This window comes from Mauremys mutica, chromosome 21, assembly GCF_020497125.1.
Source record: "Mauremys mutica isolate MM-2020 ecotype Southern chromosome 21, ASM2049712v1, whole genome shotgun sequence".
NCBI lineage: Eukaryota > Metazoa > Chordata > Testudines > Geoemydidae > Mauremys > Mauremys mutica.
Window position 1 is genome coordinate 231365 of NC_059092.1, and position 6344 is coordinate 237708.

The following is a 6344-nucleotide window of genomic DNA, read 5'->3' on the forward strand; positions in this document are numbered from 1 at the left end:
CCGAGCACACGTGCTCGTGTCGTACGAAGGGAGACAGCACAAGGAAAAGCAAGGACAGAAAGAGAAAGGGTGTGTGTTGGCCAATGTACTGGAGAAGAGAGAGAGAGAGAGAGAGAGAGAGAGAGAGAAAAAAAAAAAACACAGGAGGAAGGCAAGCAACTCGCCACCTGGAATCAACCTCCTGGATCCAACTTTTTCTGTAGAGGACACAGCGCTTGTGAACAAAGAAATGAGCAGCCCCTGAAAATGGGGACCTTGTCTCCTTCAGAACCACACCTAGTCAGGAATATTTTGTTACAAACCCAGTCCCAGCTAATGGGGCGTTTGTATCTGGATTCAGGTGGGCAGTGAGCAGAGCAATCACCAAAACAGATACTTATCTCATTGACAGTGGCGGCTGCTCCGCTCCCAGCTGGACGGCTGTTGCCTGGCATCCAAAATGCTTGCAATCTCGTCGCTCTCACTCGCTTTCCATAACATGAGGTGAGCCGACGCTGACCTTCCACTTCTTTTCTCTTGGTCCTGAACCCAGCACAAGGGGGTGGAGGAGAAACAAACGAGTTAGCATCTCAGTTGGCAACATCACATAAGTTCTTCTCCCATTTACCGCACCCCAGACCTCCACCCATAACCCTTCTTCCGTTACACCTTCAGGACCACAACTAGAAAGCAGCCTGTTGCAACTACACCCAAAACAGCCACTCTGAGCAGGAGACTTGTGCCTTTCCCTCCTCTTAACCCCACAGAGCCATGTACCCGACCAGGAACAAAACTGGAGCGAGAACAGATGAGGAATTCGAAGCACCGACCGCTTACTCACAGCCAGTTATGTGGAAGGCAGAAAGCTGAAGACTGTTAATCTGTGCTTAGAAGGATGTCCAGGCTGCTCAGGTCTATGTCTGCCCATTTCTCCTCTGGCTGCTGATCCTGGATGATTCCTCTGCAAATGCAGCAAGTAACCCAAGCAAAAGCCATCACTACACAAAATTCAATTGGTGCACGAAATCTTGCCCTCATCCCTGCCTCCCTCTCCCATCCTATCTACATCAGGCCCACTTGAAGAGAGACAGTCAACATCCACAGTCACCCACCCACTACGATGCATGATTTTCGTCCCCTCCTACTTGTTCATAGCTCCCGAGACCTAGCCTGAGGGGATGCACACGTAGCACTCCTGCCCATGCCCTATGAAGGGAGACAGCAAAGAGAGTGAGAGCGAGTGTGTGTTGGCCAACACAGTAGAGTAGAGTAGAGTAGAGTAGAGTAGACAGACAGACAGAGAGAGGAAGGCAAGCAACTCACCACCTGGAGTCATCCTCATGGATCTAACCTTCTCCTGCCGAGGACACACTGATCCTGGCCAGAGAAATCATCAGCCCCTGAAAATGGGGACCGTGTCTCCCTCAAAACCACAGCTAGTCAGGAACCTTTGCTTACAAACCCAGCCCCACCTAACGGGGTGTCTCTACCTCTAGCCAGGTGGGCCGTGAGCAGAACCCTCAGCGAAACAGACACTTATCTCACTGACAGTGGCGTCTGCTCGACCCCCACATTGACGGCTGTTGCCTGGCATGAACTATGCTCACAGGCTCGCTGCTCTCACTCACTTTCCATCGCATGAGGGCAGTAGACTCTGATGTGTGACTGCTGGGTTTAGTACCAAGGAAGAAGTAAAGAGAAGAAAAAAAAAATAAAATTACCATCTCCGTCTGCAATGTCACAGTCTCTTCATTTCACATCTCCCGTATCCCACGGCTCTGCCCTCAACCCATCTCCCATTACTACTTTACAGCTGCAACTAGAAAGGACCCATTTTAACTGCACCCAAAATAGTCACTTTGCTCAGGAGACTCTTGTCCCTTCCCCAGCCTTAATCCCAAAGAGCTTCATACCCAACGAGGAAGCACATGGCCTGTGAAGGAAACAAGAGTGAGTACAGATAAGGAATTCCAAGCACTGACCACTTACCCACAGCCAGTTATGCACGAGGCAGAAAGCTAAGGACTGTTCATGTCTCCTTAGAAGAATGTCCAGGCTCCTCAGGCCCACGTCTGCCAATTTATCCTCCGGCTGCTGCTCCTGGATAATTCCTCTACAAGTGCAGCAAATAAGCCAACCAAGAGCCCTCACTACAAAAAATTCAATAGGTGCGTGAAATCTTGCCCTCATCCCTGCCTCCCACATCAGCCCCACTAGAGCAGAGACTCAGTCAACACCCACAGTCACCGCTTCACTCTAGCGCCCACTGCCCTGCATCATTTCGGTCCCCTACTTGTTCATAGCTCACAAGACCTAGCCTGTGGGGATGCACACCTAACACACCTGCCCGTGTCCTACGAAGGAAGACAGCACAAGAAGAGGCAAGGACAGAGAGAGAGAGAAAGAAACGTGGGAGGGAGTCAAGAAACTCACCAGCTGGAGTCATCCCCCTGGATCTAATATGATGCGGAGGACAGACTGGTCCGGGCCAGAGACATGAGCAGTCCCTGAAAATGGGGACATTGTCTCCCTTGTAACCACAACTAGTCAGGAACCTTTTCTTACAAACCCAGCCCCAGCTAACGGCGCGTCCCTACCAGGAGCAAGATGGGCTTTAGCAGAGCAATCACCAAAGAAGACACTTATCTCATTGAGAGTGGTGGCGGTTCCGCTCCCAGATGGACGCCTTCTGCGTCGCATCAACAACGCTTGCAGACTCATCGCTCTTGCTCTCTTCCCATTGCACGAGGGCAGTAAACTCTGGTCTGTGACTTCTTTTCTCTTGCTACTAAACCCAGCACGAGGGGGAAAAACAAATCAGTTACCCTTTCAGTCAGCAACTTTGGGTAGGCTCTTATTTTCCCCTCCCACACACAGTGGGGCTCCGCCCTCAACCCTATTCCCATTACACCGGTAGGACTACAAGTAGAAAGCACCCCTTTCAATGACACCCGAAATAGTCACTTTGCACAGCAGACTCTGGTCACACACACCAAATCTCAAGGGGGGAAATAAAACATAGAAATGGGCTTGTTTTTGGCCTGTAGCTTATTGCTCGTTGTAGCTTGCTGCTTCTGGCAAGCAGGGGCAAAGGGGGGAGAGAGTCAGGGGTGCACAGCGGACCTACCAGAGTCCCAGACTGCACGCCAGGAGAGATCTAGTCATTGAGTGTTGGGGTTCTTAGGAATTGGCTTGTTTTGGCCTTATTTGAAATAGGATTAGCTTGGTTTTTGGAATATTGTGAATTCAGGGTTCTTATCTCCCCAGTGAAAGTTGGCAAGTATGACTCTGGTCTCTTCCCCAGCCTTAATCCCACAGTGCCCCATACCAAACAAGGAAGGAAACGGCCTATGAAGAAAATTACAGATAGTACAGATGAGGAATTCCAAGCACTCACTGCTTACTCACAGCCAGTTAGGCAGTAGGCAGAAACCTGAGGACTGTTGAGGTCTCCTTAGAAGGATGTCCAGGCTGCTCACGTCCACTTCTGCATATTCTCGTCTGGCGAAGGCTCCTGGATGATTCCTCTGCAAACTAATAAAGTCAAGTAAGTACCATCACTACACACAGCACTAATGGTGCATTTAATCTTGCCCTCATCCCTGCCTCCCTCTCCCAGCCCATCTACATCCGCTCGACTCCATGAACAGAGACTGAGTCAACATCCACAGACACCACTCCACTCTAGCGCCCAATACCCTGCATGATTTTCATCTCCTCCTATGGTTCAGAGCTCCCGAGATCTAGCCTGTGGGCATGAACACCTAGCACTCCTATCCGTGTCCTATGAAGGGAGACAGCACAAGAAGAAGCAAGGACAGAGACAGACAGAGTGAGAGAGAGAGAGAGAGAGAGAGGAAAAAAACATGGGAGGGAGTCAAGAAACTCACGAGCTGGAGTCATTCCCCTGGATCCAACCTTCTGCTGCAGAGGACACACCCCTCCTGGCCAGAGAAATTACCAGCCCCTGAAAATGGGGACCTTGTCTCCTTCATAACCACTGGTTAGGAACCTTTTCTTACAAACCCAGACCTTGCTAATAGGGTGTCCCTACCAGGAGCTGAGCCATGAGCAGAGCAATCACCAAACCAGACACTTATCTGAGTGACAGTGGCCTCTGCTCAACTCCCAGATGGACTGCTCTTGCCTGGCCTGAACAATGCTCACAGGCTCGCTGCTCTCACTCACTTTCCATTGCATGAGGGCAGTAGACTCCGACGTGTGACTTCTTTTTCCTTGGTACTAAACCCAGCAGAGGGGAGAAAAGCAAAAAAAGAAAATAGCATCTCCATCTGCAATGTCGCGTAGTCTCTTCATTTTACACCCCCGTGTATCCCACGGTTCTGCCCTATCTCCCATCACTACTTTACACCTGCAACTAGAAGGGACCCATAGTAACTGCACCCAAAATAGTCACTTTGCTCAGGAGACTCTTGGCCCTTCCCCCACCTTGATGCTAAAGAGCCTCATGCCCAACGAAGAAGTACACAGCATGTGAAGAAAAGTACAGCAAGAACAGATGAGGAATTCAAAGCACCGACAGCTAACTCACAGCCAGTTATGCGGGAAGCAGAAAGCCGAGGACTGTTCGTGTCTGCTGAGAAGGATGTTCAGTTCCTCATGTCCACATCTGCCAACTTCTCCTCTGGCTACGGCTCCTGGGAAATTCCTCTGGAAATGGATCTGCAGAAGCCAAGCATGAGCCATCACTACACACATCTCTACTGATGCTTGAAATCTTGCCCTCATCCCTGCCTCCCTCTCCCATCCCATCCACATCAGCCCCACTAGAGCAGAGACTCAGCCAACACCCACAGTCACCACTCCACTCTAGCACCCACTGCCCTGCATCATTTCGGTCCCCTACTTGTTCATAGCTCACAAGACCTAGCCTGTCGGGATGCACACCTAACACACCTGCCCATGTCCTAGTAAGGGAGACAGCACAAGGAGAGGCAAGGACAGAGAGAGAGAGAGAGAGAGAGAGACAGACACAGACAGACAGTGTGTGTTGGCCAACACATTAGAGGAGAGAGAGAGAGAAAAATGTGGGATGGAGTCAAGAAACTCAACAGCTGGAGTCATCCCCCTGGATCCAACCTTCTGCTGCAGAGGGCACACTGCTTGTGGACAGAAAAATGACCAGCCCCTGAAAGTGGGACCTTGTCTCCCTCTTAACCACTAGTTAGGAACCTTTTCTTACAAACTCAGCCCTAGCTAACAGGGTGTCCCTACCAGGAGGTGGGCCGTGAGCAGAGCAACCACCAAACCAGACATTTATCTCACTGAGAGTGGTGGCGGTTCCACTCACAGATGGACGGCTTTTGCATCGCATCAACAATGCTCATGGTCTCGTCGCTCTTGCTCGCTTTCCATTGTGTGAGGACAGTAGACTCTGACGCACGACTTCTTTTCTCTTGGTACTAAAGCCAGCACAAAGGAGGTAAATAATTAAGTTACCCTCTCAGTCGGCAATGTCGGGTAGGCTTTTTTCGCCTCTCCCACACAGTGGGACTCCGCCCTCAACCCTTTTCCCATTACACATTTAGGACAAAAAGTAGAAAGGACCCCATAATCGTTCGCCCCAGGGCTCGACCCTCCTGAGGGCAGGAGGGGAGCCACACCGACTCACTACACGTCCTCTGTTACAAGGTCTGAGCAATAGTACACAGTTCAAGGGAGCTCAGGCCCTCTGGTGCAGGGGCTGAGCAGCAATCACATTTCAAGGGGGGGGCTCAGGCCCTCTGGTGCAGGGGCTGAGCAGCAACAGGTTGCTATATAGGACCAGGTCCTTACACCTGAGCGTTGGGTGAAGGGGAAAACTGGCACCTGTGAGTGGGGTGGCAAGGGGGACGCAGGCCCACCCACTCCACTGCGTCCCAGCCCGGGGCCCTAGCAGCGGCTATCACCACTGCACGTCAATGGGGTCCTGACCGCAACACACTTACATAGGCTCGTATGTGTCTGCAGCCTGACTGGGGTCGGCTACCCCCGGGCTACTTCCAGTTCCCCCCCTCAGGGCCTACCTCGTCCATGGAATCCGTCCCAGGCCAGTCCACCAGCATAGGTTCCTCTCGACTGGGGCTTGGTGGCAGGTCCGGCAGCTCCTCGGGGAAGTCCGGCCAGGCAGACTCAGGCGGCTCCTCCGGGTAACAGCAGGGACAGGGAGGCTCCAGCGGCTCCTCCTCGTAGTGGGCGTGGGGAAGCTCCAACGGCTCCTCCCAGTAACGGGCACAGGGAGGCTCCGGCGGCTCCTCCTCATAGCAGGCGCGGAGAAGCTCCGGCCAGTCCGGGCAACTGCCTCAGGTCCCGGAGGTTTCCCAGTCGCGAGCTCCCGGCGGCACGTCTGCTCCCTGCCGCGGCTG

General features: G+C 52.3%; 1 long non-coding RNA gene across 1 annotated transcript; it reads right to left on the minus strand.

Moving 5' to 3' along the window:
* Positions 1-4009: 4009 nt before the first annotated feature.
* On the minus strand, positions 4010-5500 carry LOC123354275. Its single transcript, XR_006574720.1, has 3 exons — positions 5291-5500; positions 4532-4662; positions 4010-4221 (listed from the first exon to the last, which is right to left on the minus strand). It is a non-coding gene; the product is annotated as an uncharacterized LOC123354275 (long non-coding RNA).
* Positions 5501-6344: the final 844 nt, after the last annotated feature.